Source organism: Dysidea avara, chromosome 1 (genome assembly GCF_963678975.1).
Source record: "Dysidea avara chromosome 1, odDysAvar1.4, whole genome shotgun sequence".
Taxonomy (NCBI): domain Eukaryota; kingdom Metazoa; phylum Porifera; class Demospongiae; order Dictyoceratida; family Dysideidae; genus Dysidea; species Dysidea avara.
In genome coordinates this window covers 8,982,995-8,998,069 of record NC_089272.1, presented here as the reverse complement: position 1 = coordinate 8,998,069, position 15,075 = coordinate 8,982,995, and the positions used below count along the sequence as shown (strand labels likewise).

The following is a 15,075-nucleotide window of genomic DNA, read 5'->3' as shown; positions in this document are numbered from 1 at the left end:
GTCGTTTGTAGAGGCTGGCTGTTGTTAGACACTCTCCTCCCCAGTCCCCACTATTATTAACTCTTGGTAGGGATGATTTCTAAAGTGTGTGAAGGTACCTGAGGTGTTAATTTAATCCCTATACTTTTAGCTATATTAGTATAGCGGCACAACCAAAAAATCGTGTACTTTTTCATAAAGCCATGAAACTTTCCACATAAATAGTACTCAATACATGTATTTTTAGATATAGTGCCATCGCTGATTTGATCTTTGGTGGCCTTTACGGGAATTTTTGTACAGAAAATTAATCATTTTTGTCTTTAACTCCCTGAGGCAGTAATTAACTTGTTAAAACATAGTACCAAACAAAAGATTGTGCTGATAGAAACAACTTGGTTTTTATTTGAAGTCAATAGGTGATTTCATTACAAAGTTATGATCATTTTTATTAGCTACAAAATTTGATATATTTAGCTACCTTCCCTCAAGGTGTGAATTACCTGTGGGCAGATAGTTATGCATAAATTTATCAAATTTTGCAGCTAATAAAAATGATCATAACTTGGTAATGAAATCACCTATTGACTTCAAATAAAAACCAAGTTATTTCTATCAGCAAGATCTTTTGTTTGGTACCATGTTTTAACAAGTTAATTACTGCCTCAGGGAGTTAAAGACAAAACTGATCAATTTTCTGTACAAAATGGCCGTAAAGGTCACCAAAGGTCAAATCAGCGATGGCACTATATCTAAAAATACATGTATCGAGGAGTACTATTTATGTGGAAAGTTTCATGGCTTTATGAAAAAGTGCACAATATTGCCAATTTTGGGGGCTACGCCACTATACTATATAGCTACTGGCTTCTACAAATCATATGGGCTAAAATGGATTTTGTACTTCATGCGGTGATCTAAATGTTTAAGCGCTTTATTGTCACCATCTGGTCTGAGATATCTTTTCTGCATTCAGCATAGTTTTCAGGTTCAGGTTTCAGTCTCCTTATGCTACAAGCTACTTTGTTGCCTCCCTGCAGGTCCTTAGAGGGATTAATAAACCATTGAGAAGTCACGATTCTTAATTACAAGTAGCTAACTGGCTGAATCCTAGATCCCAAGCTGTCTGTGGATCAAGTCACCACCTGGTCTGGGATATTTTTTCTGCATTCAGCATAGTTTTCAGATTCAGGTTTCTGACTCCCTGTGCTACAGGATAATTTGTTTCCTCACTTATTATTGTATTGATTCCTATAGCTTGTAAAATTCATATTTATAGTGCTGACAATGCTGGCATGCATGATATTGGTATATAGGCATTATATCACAGATTGGCATAATAATATTATAGCTTCTTGCTATATATAGTCGTACATGTTTTAACATGAGCTAGCTAGCTACTCTAAGTAGTGCTGGACAGCATAAAATTAATTTAGAGCAAAACTACAATATGATAATATTAATTTAGTTATGAGAAAAGCACTGGAAAGTTAAATTAAGGTGCTAATGCAATATATATAATTATAGGTAAAAGCAAATCTTCCCTAAACATAGCTATACAGTAGCTACTACTGTACAGTACTGTTTGATATGTGACAAGACCTTAATTATTACAGAAGAGAGTAGCTAACACCCCCCAAAACCCCTGACCTCTAAACCTTATATAAGAGCCATGTCATGCATTCACTATTGGTTTGATGATTTTCAACCATAGGAATGTTGCGATAAACCCCATGAGGCACAGGCCATATATCCTCAAACCAAGAATTTAATGAAATACTCTAATAGAACAGTCAAATGCACTAATAGAACAGTTGTCACATGCAATGTTTCCCATTTACAATATGTTCATAGCACGGTGTTGTAAATGCAAGTTTTTATACTGAGCAGTGGCTGTATGTGCGTGTATATATCATATTAACAAAAAAATCATATGCTATAAACTGCTCATGGAATCGAAATCACATCCCTGCATGGACAACTCATGATTAATGAAGACTGCTCAAACAGAATTATTCACTACAATCTTTTTAGACATTTATACACAAACATTGCTCTATGCAAAAAAATAGTATTAAATTTTATGAAATGCCTATAGCTACTGGGGGGCCTGTGCTCCTCCAACTGTAGGTCCTAGCCCACATATGTGACCCGGTCTGACAAGACCTGGTCCAGCTGCAGTCTTATAGCCTTTCTAGATATCCAAGTTTGATGACTCATAACTTTCTATGCCTCACTACGGAAAATATCTATGTACTTGAAACTTTGCCACATAGCAATAATTGTGGTACCTAACTGGCTGAGTTCCAAGTTTCTACCTTATTATTCATACAGTAAGACAAAACTAGTTGGAAAGGCAATAAGACTGGTCACATGATAATTATATAGCTACCTATTACCATGGACCTGCCCCTGACATGTACACATGCTGGTCCTGATAAAGACATGCAGTGTGACTAAAATCTAAAATGTTTCTGGCTATAATATTCGAGCGGTCCCAGGTTCGATACTCAAGCAAGGACTTACTGCTACTGCTGCTCTTCGGCTGTGCCCTGAATTGTACATATACAACATGTTCCTGGTTTAACAGCTGGGTGGCTGGAGCAAGATTATTGCTCAAGGAAACAAGCCGTAATTGGCTGATGCTGTCATCCCTGTATAGCTACTAAAAAATATTGCCAAATATCCATTGATATAGCTAATACACAGGGGTGGATCTAGGGTTTACAAAAAGGGGGGGCTAACTCAAGGTACTACTTTCTTGGGTGGAGCATGCTGGAACTAGGGGTTCTGGGGGCATGCCCCCCAAGGAAATTAGAAAAATGGATGCTAAAATACTGCAATTTCGAGACATTTCCACATAAAATGCATATTTCTGCCTGTAGATATTTTATATACTGTCTTTAGATTATAGGTATGGCTCTCTGCGGCATTTTGGGTAGGTTCAGACAACCAAGCACATGATGCACCCTCTCACAATTGTGTGCATGATTAAATAATAATGTTGAAACTAGAAAATTTGAAATTTGAATGATACAAAATTGTGTTAGATTTTCCATTTGGTAGGTATACTGTTTCCAGTAATGCAAAATGCTTTTGGCAATTTCTCACATGTACACATACAAGTGTTGCTATTGTGAAGTTAAGGATTTCTATTCATAGTTTATTTTTCATTTAAAAAGATGCGAAATACACTTTTGCTCATTGCTACAGACAGTTTGTAGAAAAATACAACCCATCCAAAAACAGCTTATAGCTGTAAAAAAAGCGCGCGTCCAAGTAAAGCAGAGTTAACTGCGACAAAAAGTAATGATATCATAATGCGGCCATGTGCGAGGTGTGCAAGTTGTAAAATTAATATTAGCTAATCAGATAATACAATGTTATTGTTAAAGTGTTAATGAGAACTATGTGATGCTGCTAGTTTTTAAGTGTGTGAGCATCTTCATAAATGCCACATAAATTTAATTCCCAATAAAGCAATGTGTATAGATTCTCTGATAGTAATAAATAGTTTGAGTTTGGCCACCTTTCCTTTGTTCGTAGCATTGCTGTATACAGGAAAGGCGGCCAAACTCAAACTATTTATTACTATCAGAGAATCTATACACATTGCTTTATTGAGAATTAAATTTATGTGGCATTTATGAAGATGCTCACACACTTAAAAACTAGCAGCATCACATAGTTCTCATTAACACTTTAACAATAACATTGTATTATCTGATTAGCTAATATTAATTTTACAACTTGCACACCTCGCACATGGCCGCATTATGATATCATTACTTTTTGTCGCAGTTAACTCTGCTTTACTTGGACGCGTACTTTTTTACAGCTATAAGCTGTTTTTGGATGGGATTTCAATACTTTTTGTTAGAATAAGCAATGCACTGTTGATAACAGTAGGTGAGTTTCCATGGTTTTGACAGAAACCCCAGATTACAGTGACAGAATATTAAAATATAACTGTAATTTTAGTGGCCAGGGCCGCCCACATTGGGGGTAACTGGGGTATTTTCCCCCTACCACAGCCCGAAAGGGGCCACTTGAATACCTGTTTAAAGAAAGATCGATATACTCTAATAGAGCAGTCAGGATCTAGACCCTTCCTTGCCCCTGGGCCCCTCTTTAACTCTTTTCCCTGGGCCCTCTAATTTCTCTGGACGGCCCTGTTAGTGGCATGCAACTGCAGTCAACTAATACCCATTTTAACTAGTAAACCCTTAACAACACTTTGCCTTTCATCTTGTACTGCATTGAAACGATCAAGATACTCTATTAGAGCAGTCACAAAACAGCTGTAACACAGCAATCAATATTTAGCACAGTTACATGCATAGTTTAAATTACTAGCTACTTACAGACTTTACAATATAAAAAATATGGCACTTGTAGAAATGTGACTGTTCTATTAGAGTATCTCAATCTACTTCAAGCATTGACTAATTCAAGTGAAGAAGCTACGCCCCTGCCAAGAGATCTTGTGAAATGAAATGAGAATGGTAAAGAAAAGGCAAGTATGTACAGAGACAATAGAGGGGCGCGTAATTATGTACTGTTGTAAATAAACGCCTTTAAAATTTATATTACTACTAAATAAATGCACCAGAATAGGCTTGTGTGGCTGTTGTCTCCAAGTTTGTCTCATTACTTGTCTTTTCGTGTTGAAGGGATTTAGTCGCAATTGGTGAGTTTAACTATACATGTATTTGTGTTGTAAAACTTAATTGTAAAAAGGCGATTAGCACATAATATCATGATAAACATGTATTTGTCACAGTAGAGTCTCTCACGAAGTCACGATTATTACGAGACATTGGACCAGGGTAAAAAATTTACTGCTATATTTAGAAGTTGTAGCGTTTGTATATCTTAGTATCTTAATAAATAATCCCCCATGATCACTAATCACTAATAGTACAGTGAAAACTGGTCATTATTCAGGCCGTAGGGACAAAATTTTCTGGCCTTGCCTTTTAAAGAGGTGGCTGCATTATGCGGCCTTAAAAAAGGTAAGAAGCATGCTGTTCTAACTGGCTATAGAGATGGATTTAGTGTATGACAGCGTATGAGACAGTGAGTGCTAGCAGCAAGGGGGCAGCCAATCTGTTAGAGCACCAAAAGCACTGCTTCAGACATAGGCAGTTGACTGTCAGCCCCAAGTGTAAAAAGTTTCACTATTGGTCCTTATAAGCTCCTGATGAAGAAAGTGATGAAGTCATTATCTATAGGATATATTTTTCAGAGTATCCATTTCAGTTCTACAATATAGTAGCCAAGCATAAGATGAACATAACACAGCATTCCAGTAGTTTAGTGGTGTCCACAACACTGCCTGAGTTAAACTGTGGTGAGACTTGAGACTACCAGAAGCCCTGGAATGTCTTCAACACATGAAATACCAAATATCTAATGCCTGGCTTTCATCCACAGTGGACCTGTCTTGGTGGCCACTTGTACAGAAGGGAAACAGCTGCCACACAGTCTTGCGAGCGAAACAGCTAGTTGCCACACCCCTTAATTATCAATTTGTAAAATCTTTAGCAAAATTGTGTGTGCGAGCAAGTGCGATGTGGCAGTGCCGTGTATATGGTTGCTGCCTAGCAGTGACACATCATGAGTATTGAAGTCACAATGCGTTACTGTATTATCCATCTAAATACAATCTTTGAATGTGTCATTTTGTGTAGAGAACAATCTTCCACAAGAAGTGACCTGCAGGTTTCAGTGTATATTGTTAACCATTAATATTGTTCACAATATTGTGAACTATATGTACAGTGAAACTTCACTTAGTGGCCACCTCTTTAATAAGACCACCTCATTATAATGGCCACCTCTAGTAGGTCCCAAATATAGCTAAGCATTACTTATGACCTCTTTAATAAGGCCACCTTGTTATTCAGGCCAAATTTTTTGGTCCCACAGCCTGCCATATTAATGAGGTTTCATTGTACTTATGTTAATTTTTATTTTTCATAACTTTTCTTCAGGTTTACTGATGGGCACTATGAAGCATTGTTGACTGGTACGTGTATAATGTGGTGACTTGAAATGCTAAAACAGTACGTAGCATGTCTTGTATGTACATGTAATGTGTCCACACATCCACACATCTTAGAAATAAATATAATTGTATTCTCTATAAATAGTCAGTTCCATTGTGCCACTGGGTCATAAGTTGGTTGAGTATGGATCATCCAGGGCACTTGAGTCACATTTTGTCCTGGCCAAGTGGATCTCATCCACTGACAGAATATACAGGATCAGATCACGTGTATAAATTACGGTGGAACTTGTTTATTGCCACCTTCACTCATTCAGCAGGTAACAGTGTATAAATTCTCAATTGGAATTGGCTTTTCAAGAGTGGTTGTCTTTCTATACTAGTGGCCATTAAGACAGGTTGTACTGATAGAGTGTACATACTAGAGATGCAACAATATCCTCCACTTAGTGTCGTTTGATAGTGATGCAATGGAGACTATGTATTATTGCATTTAAATTCTATACTATTATATTGCAACTCTAGCACGTATTTATAACAGGAATGTTTGTTAACTGTTTAGACATACTGGAGCCACACCCACTCATCTGGATTCTACAAATGGAGTCATACCAACTTGTTGTCATCATATACTTACTCGTTACTCCCATTGTGTTTGGATGAATATACATGCCGTCATGTGAGACTTGCTACCATGGCGGGCCACTGGAAAACATTTGCATAACTGTCATTATTGTACAATTCTTACATTATTGTTGTGAAAAGTGTTTGGTATTCATGTGTCTCCTCTGTATGTTGTAATTACATGTGTAATTTTGTGTGGGGGTGCTATAAAATGCAATAATGCATGGTGACAATTGTATTAAGCGATTTTGCACACTTCCTTTTAAGCTAGCTACATGTGCTAATTACTCACAGCTTGTGTCAACAACTGGTAACCGCAGTTGTACTCTTGTGTCATTCTTTAAACCGTGCCCTTAGAGGACAAATTATGTGGGGGCGACTAATTTCAAAACGAAGGATGGTATGCTGCACCATAGATTATATCTATGGACTATAATCTATGGCAGCACACTTCTTGGTGGCTATATGTACTGATTAACTACATAGAGCGCCAGTTCATCAATATACCCAGTGACCGCAGTTTGCTCTGCGTCATTCTTTAAATTCCGAGTAAAATTCTTAGAGAACAAATGACGTGGGGGCGACTAAATTCAAATTTCAAACTAGTCATTCTCGAAAACAAATGTTTCAATCTGAACGAAACTTTTAGAACAGTTTAAAGACACATTGCCCTACATGCCAAGCGAGTATTGCGGAAAACAACACTCCGAGTGGGATTTGTATTTGGCCTCTAGGTCGACTGAAACTTCGTTTGGTGCTGAAATCATGACCAGGGCCGCCCAGAGAAATTAAGGGGCCCAGGGCAAAGAGTTAAAGTGGGGCCCTTCACCCAAGTTGTAAGGTGAAGACCAAAAAAAAAAAAAAAAAAAAAGGGTCACAACCTGCTGGCAATGACAATAACTATCCATCACCAACCATATCTCCTTATCTATAAGCTTGCTACACTGCTCCTCTGAAGAATACTGTGACTGCTCTATTAGAGTATTTAGATCTGACTGCTCTATTAGAGTATATCGATCTTTTAAACAGGTATTCAGGAGGCCCTTCATGGGGCCTCCTGGGGCCCCTTTCAGGCTGGGGCCCGGGGCAAAATGCCCCAGTTGCCCCCCCCCCTCCTGCGGGCGGCCCTGATCACGACTGTAGGGTAATCATGTATGGTGAAATCGATGATGTGAATCTTGAGGTGATTGAGTGAATACTGAAGCGATAACAGCGCGATCAATGTTCGGAATGCACAAAGGAACGCAAGGCATACACCTGCGGTTGCGTCTAACTGCATGCGATAAAAAAAAAAAAAATGAAACTTCCCCTTTGATGTCGGCAACCTCGATCACGAAACAATCGGCATGGATTTGCTTCACTGCTTGTGTGGTAGTTACTAGTGACACGATGAGTTCAACTCCAGAGTTTCAGAGGGATAGCGTAAGTGACGGGTGGATTACAGGAAGGCCGAATTTGACAACGTTCGTTCTTGTAAAATCCTCACGTAGTGGTCGCGTCATTTATTGTCTTCGGCGCGCGTTTCTGCTTTACTGGCCGCGCGACTCACTACCGTGAGTCTTGATTTTGATCTTCACTTGAAGTGCAGTCAAGCTTGATGTGATGCTAATCTTCAAGTGTGGGAAATGTGGAGAAGTGTTTACTATACTGATCAACCTTCAACAACATATCAGGAGACATGAACAAAATAACCATCCCACATCCACATACTCAAGCTCTCAAGAAGTTTCCAATTCTTCAACATCACAGACACCAATACCAGCTGGTGATAGAGAACACTTCCAATGTGAATTCTGTGACAAATCTTTTACATAAAAATAATGAAGATCTACATGAACACTTCCAAACTCATAATGGAGACCATTCCTGTGAGGGCCAACATTGCAGTAAAACAAGACATAATAATTTACACAGTAAAACTCAGAGTGTAGAGAAATCCCTCCAGTGTCAATATTGTGGAAAATCATTTAAGGCAAACTAGATGACATTTGCTAACTCATACAGGAGAAAAGCCTTATGCTTGTGATCAATGCAGTAAATCATTTAGACAAAAGTACGTTAAGATGCCATAAGCTTACTCATAGTGGGGAAAAGCCCTATCAGTGCCAATACTGTCACAACGCATCCTTATTATACAAAACACTACAATGCCATTTATGAACCCATACAGGTGAGAAGCCTTACAGTCGTACACTGTGTAAGAAATCATTTACAACGTCTGGTGGTCTTAAAGGTCATGTAAGAACTCATACAGGAGAGAGACCTTATATAATGTCAACACTGTCACAAAGCTTATGGTGATGTTCTACAATGAAACACCATCACAAAACTGAAACCATATTAATATTAGTACAGTCAGAAATGTATGCAACCAGCTAAAGAAAGTATTAAGTTTACTATAGGAGAGAATTGAAGCACATCTGACTTAGATGATTATGAGTAGCTACTCAAGTTTTTTTTTGATACTAGACTGTATAGCCAGAAAGTTTGGCGGGAGGAAAATGTGGCCAGTGATTGGTGTTTCGCCAAACTAAAATCTGCCAAATCATTTGTCCTATACAAATCTGTATTGCTTTACTAGATTGATCAAACTTCTTTCTTGCCAAAATCCTATTGTGGTAAATTTGCTCCCACCAAACTTTCCAACTATGTGGTTTACATTGAGAAGTATGTGTTTGTTGTACTTATTGGAAGCTAAAATGTTTATGTAAATGTTTTGCTAAACATCAAGTAGGTGTACGTTCATGACCTGAACTGTGCATTAGCCATGAAATGAGTTCAGTAGCTATACCGATATATACAAGGGTGTAGGGTGGGAGGGTTTCAAGAGTTTCAAGAAATCTTTTCCCTCTACAGGGACTAAACACACTGATATTATACATCACTTAGCACCTGCCCACTCTTAAGATAAATTAATTGTGAATTTGTAAAGATAGCTGCATTTTAAATAGACTTGTGTTGTAGCAATGTGGTTGCAAGCAAGAATCTAATTATTGTGAAACAGAACTCGAGCGTGCCACTATCTATATATTCATCCAGAGCAGGCGAAGGTATTGCTATGTAATTATTGCATTACAGCAATAGCAATACTGAGCTAGACTAAATGAGGGAATGTCAATCTCTGCATGAACCACAATCTGTTGTTGTTCAATCTGTGAATACACCTATACGGCTTTCAATTCACTAGTAATTAACTATGCAGGGGCGGATCCAGGAGTTGGCAAGGGGAGGGGCACAAACAGGCTAATATAAGTTGTAAGTGGTTGGGGAGAGCCAGATCGTTCTCTAGTTCAGTGCTGCATTTTTGAAGTAGCAAATAATCACCTCTTAGTAGTGTCTCACTGTTGATTTTTGCCATTTTGGCCTTTTCAGATGGTTGTAAAGTCTTAAAAGCTGTTTTAAAGGCCCTGAATGTATTAAACAACTGCGACACGATAATTATTTTTAGAGGCGCTTAGTATGTACGAAGGTGCTGAATTGTATTGTATTGTTGTATTAATGCATGACAATTTCACGGCTAGTTTGACTTTGGTTCGCTTTGGTTTCAGGTGAATTTATTATTATTATTATTATTATCAAATTGTTTAAAGGATACACAAAAGGCATGTGCCTGTACAATTTGTAATAAATGCTAGTAAAATGTGCATATTTTCATGAGTTTCTTGGCCTGACAAAGTTTAGTAGCTATTTTAATCAGAAGTATGGCTGGCTCCTCTACAAGGTTAGGGATGGGGGGGGGGGGCATTTGCCCCAAATTCCCCATCCTGCGGGATCCGCCATCGCTATGTGAATTACTACATACAGTGGAACCTCTCTATTACGGACATTTTGGGATCCAGACCAGTTTTTGCTGTAATATAGAGGTTTTCCTCGTAAAAAATGTATTAACTAGACCTGTTGGGACCTAAATTGTGTCCTTAATTCATGGAGTTTGTTATGAGAGGTTCCACTGTAGCTATGTGAGAACATCAACAAGGATGTGCAAAGGCAAATGCTTCCAAAATCAGGCATCTCCACACTATAATGGTGCTCTGTGGGAAGGATTTGGATGGTCCAAAAGTAGCTCTTGTGATAATACTATTTGTGCAGCCATGGTTCATCAGTTCCTTGGAGAAGTCATGTATCCTTTGATGATATATAAAAGTCAGAATAATACTGAAATATTTCATAGCTGGTACCATAATCGATTAATTACTTGGCTGGAGCTCAGCATTCTAAAGCAGTGAAATTTACTCATAGTGGATTGCTGTAATGTGCCTCAAATCCCTGTGGTATAATTATGCTGAAAGAATAAAATGAATGACACACAAAACGAAAGATTCAAGAAGATTATATAACTGAGGATAATAAGCAAAAAGTTACAAGTTCATGAAGTGTCCAGCCCATGTCCAGAGTTTAGATGATATCTCATTCTCTGGATCTTTTTGCAAGCCTGTCAAAGCCCTGTTGGTCAAGATAAATGTTGTTTTCACTCAAGTAGGTTGAGAGATTGTATAACCAATCTGTGTAAATCTGGCAGAAAAGCTACACCACTGCTGCTAATTATAAGTTTGAAGCATTATGCAGTATAACTGCTCTGGTCCAGCAGTCAGAGTGATAGTGGAGTGCAACTAGGGTATATGTGAACCTTATTATCAAAGTAAAGATATTGATAGAACTGTGCATGTAAAACTGAGTTGCAGTATATAAGTTATTTGACTTCATTTCATAGTTAGGTTTGTGGCTCAACTAGGCTATGGCATCACCAACCTAGACCCCCAGCCCCCCTAAATAAAGGTGTCTCCGCCACCTCTGGGTTTGGCCATTATACCATTAACACTACTGGGAAATAATCTATTACCATGAAATTTCCATGAACCTGTGAATACCCATGAAAGTTTCAGTTGCTAAATTTTTCATGGGTAGTGAATACCCATGAAATGCTGGAATAAAATATTGTGCCCATGAATGACCCATGAACGAGTGAGTTTCATGGGTTTGTATACCAAGGAAAACCTGTAGCCATGAAATTCCTGTGTAAAGTAATTCATTGGCTTTCCACACATTTTTCATTGGTGTGGTTTCACAGGTTTTTCATGGGTTGTACATACATACCAACCCATGAAAACTTACTTGTTCATTGGTAGCTACATTATTTTGCTTCATGCTTTTCACAGGTATTTCCTTACCCATGAACAATACTAACTGCAATTTCATCACCGGCATGAAGTAACCACGATCTTGTTGTTGTGAAGTTCGCGTCGTATGCAAGCGCTTTGTAGATGGTAAAGTGCTCGTACCAAAGGATGAGTGATGGATCGACTAGTAGTCCACCATTATTTGAAGACTTCACGTGTTCAGAATACGATACGTGGAAAAGAAGTAATTTTACTTGAATGATGCCTCTGAAAGACGTAGTAACAGTGGATGGAATGTGCTAGTCGCGTAAAAAGTTTCTTCCTATTGGCACTCATTAATAAGAAATTTGGACAGGGAAGCCGTTTCTAAGAGACTACCAAGTATGTTTAGTATTTACACTGTTCAATTACAACATTATTTTATATCTAGAGCAAGCAGATCATAGATGAATTGACATTTCAGGTTATTAGCTACAACACTTCTTAAGATCCTCCCAGTGGATACATCAGCAATGAGATGGTGAGTACAGAATTCTTGAATGTTAAATAATGCTTTGCTTAGATCAACAAAAGAATTGTTGGAAGCAGAAGAGCTGATTAGAGAACAAATGGAAAAGAAGAACTGGCAAAGCAAAAGGGTGCTTTTGATTCAGAGGGATAAGGCTATAAATACTCATGATAGCGCAAGACCTGAAAACAGTGAGATGGTGCATACAGCATTTGATTTATTAGTAGGGTGATCGTTTTGGTTAGGGTGATAAATTCTTGGATAGGCTGACGACAGTAATAGAAAGACTGGGACTGTATCTATATTATAACATCTTTGGGATTGGTTGTTTGAAGAAATGTTGACTGTAGTGGCGGAGTAACAGAACGAACAGTAGCACTATATGGATAAGAAAAGACTCTGAATGATTAAATGGTATGTACAACATTCTTTTTGGAACAGTTTAAAATACAAGGCTTTGTGTGTGTAGTTGTGGAAGTTGACGTATTAAAGAGACAGACCTCGAAACAGTAAGATGATGTGTACAACATTCGTGAATGATTTCTTCATAGCACCATAAACATTGTGTTTAGAGCAAATTTTGCTAGAAAGAATGCCAGGGAAGATGAAAAGCACTAGTAGAAGAGATAGATTCACCACTGGTGTTTACAGTGAAATGGCTCCTCGACATGTTGGAAGTGGCAGGAAAGGAAATGCCAGTATCCAAATGGTAAGTATAATATTGTTGAGGAATTGTGAGTGAAATTGTATCTTTAGAGTGAAGCGTGTACCCAACATCGTGACAGAAGTGACAGGAAAGGAAGTGCTAGTAGCAAAATGGTAAGTATAACTCTCTTGAGGAATTGGTCAATCAATGAACTTATGTGCTAGGAGTGAAACAGCTAGCCGACATAGTGGTAGAAAAAATGCCAGGACCATAAGTGCCAACAGCAAATGGTAAGGCTAATATTATTAAGGGATAAGTTCGTAAATGAAATTAATTGTGTTTAGACTGAAACAGCTGAGCTACATAGCACCAACTAAACAATAGTCGAGAACCATTTGAATGCAAAGACAGTGGTACGTACTAGTGTTGCACCGATATGGGATTTTAAAGATATTCCGATAACTAATATTGGATAATATTTTCAAGCCGATAAACATAACCGATCCGATATAGCACAGCATGTCTATCTTTTAGCAATTTTTACTAGAAGTTTGATTATGAAGGGTCAATTTAGCTTTTTTATAGCAGCAGTATTGCTATAACAGCAACTGACAGTACAATGAAGCAGTAATAACAACGTTTTAATGCAGGAAAATACGACTCAATGCATTTGTAAACATGACGAGCATTTATTTCTAAATAGCTACATACACAATATCTGTTTCTGCTGCTTTTTTCATCATGGCGCCGATCCGATACCGATATACAAAATAACAGCCGATACATGGCTTTTCCGATAACCGATCCGATTATCGGTGCAACACTAGTACGTACATAATTGTTGTTTATTAATATCTGTACACGTTATAGTATCAAGAGGAAGGAGGACTAGAAGTTTTTGACACACTAAGCGGAGATAATGGGAGTGACAGTGATTATGGGGGAATTGTGTTGTAAATATTATATTGCAAGTATTAAAATTTTACGCGAATTTTATAACCCAAACCCGGAGTCACGAATATAGATTAGTGATCACGTGCATGGTACAATTACGCCCATCATGACGACGCATCTCGAGATTGAGACGAGTATAAAGACGGGTCCACGTCTTGAAAGGTGGTTCCACCACGGGTAAGCTCGAACCTCGTCTTGGGGTTAAGTACGAAACCCGTAGTTGTCGCGTATTTGCTCAGCTACGGGTATCTTTACGGGATAATTTCGTCCCGTAATAGTCTCTTATTTAGCTGTGTATGTGTAAATTAGCGTATTCATATCTTAGCGAGGTCGCAAGACAATGATGATGATGACTCCTAAAGATTTTTTTTATCACGTAACGCCATACAAATCTATTGAGAGATGTTGCATAATGTAAGACTAATATTGCAAAACCGACCCAACATGTAAAAAAAATGTTTTTAACATAAATAACTCGCAGTAGTGGCCACGCGTCTTTATATATGGGCGTGCGCTTTGTAGTTTCTTGGCTGCGTGACTCACTACCGTGAGTCTTGATAATTATTATATATCTTATTCATGTCGGGTCAACTATTTTAGTACTAGAGTAATTAATGACTGGAACAATCTTACAAGTGATATTGTAGGTAATTCTTCATTAAATAATTTTAAATCAGCTATAGATAATTACTTTTATGACTATAGATTTATGTTAATGTAATAATTATATTCATAGTTAATTTTTATTTATTGCATCTAATTTATGTATGTGTATGTATGTAATTGAATGGGTGTACAGGCTTCTAAGCCTCAACCCAAATCACATCATAATCATAATCATACAGGAGGTGTTTAAAATTAAACTAAATCTGAGAGCATTTTAAAGTTGTGTTCGCAATGTTTAACCAGGAAATTTTTTTCATATTAAAAACTCTACATGAGATTGAATCTGAGAGCATTTTGATAACCATTTAATACCAAGCTTATTATAACCTAAGCATAGTGTAATAGTCACTTACAATTTTAAGGGGTGAGTCTGAGATTTTAAGTGGGGGGACAGTTCCCCCTAACAGTCCTAGAATAAACAGAGTGTTTGATCTCCGGCGCTACGACGAAAATGGAGATGTTGTACCAGAACTTCACAATAGTGGCTCTATTAATTTTTTTATTTTTTAAATTTATCTAGGACCGGGTCACACATAACCAAGTAAATTGTTTACGTATAAGACAACTTCAA

General features: G+C 37.7%; 1 long non-coding RNA gene across 3 annotated transcripts; it reads left to right on the top strand.

The window, feature by feature from the left end:
• The first annotated feature begins 12,666 nt into the window (after positions 1 to 12,666).
• On the top strand, positions 12,667 to 13,880 carry LOC136255860 (uncharacterized). 3 transcript variants are annotated; one of them, XR_010701153.1, is made up of 6 exons: positions 12,667 to 12,747; positions 12,811 to 12,947; positions 12,995 to 13,057; positions 13,109 to 13,174; positions 13,229 to 13,297; positions 13,755 to 13,880. It is a non-coding gene; the product is annotated as an uncharacterized lncRNA (long non-coding RNA). The 3 variants fall into 3 exon arrangements; XR_010701152.1 differs by having other exon boundaries at positions 12,678 to 12,747; positions 12,790 to 12,947; XR_010701149.1 differs by having other exon boundaries at positions 12,683 to 12,947.
• Positions 13,881 to 15,075: the final 1,195 nt, after the last annotated feature.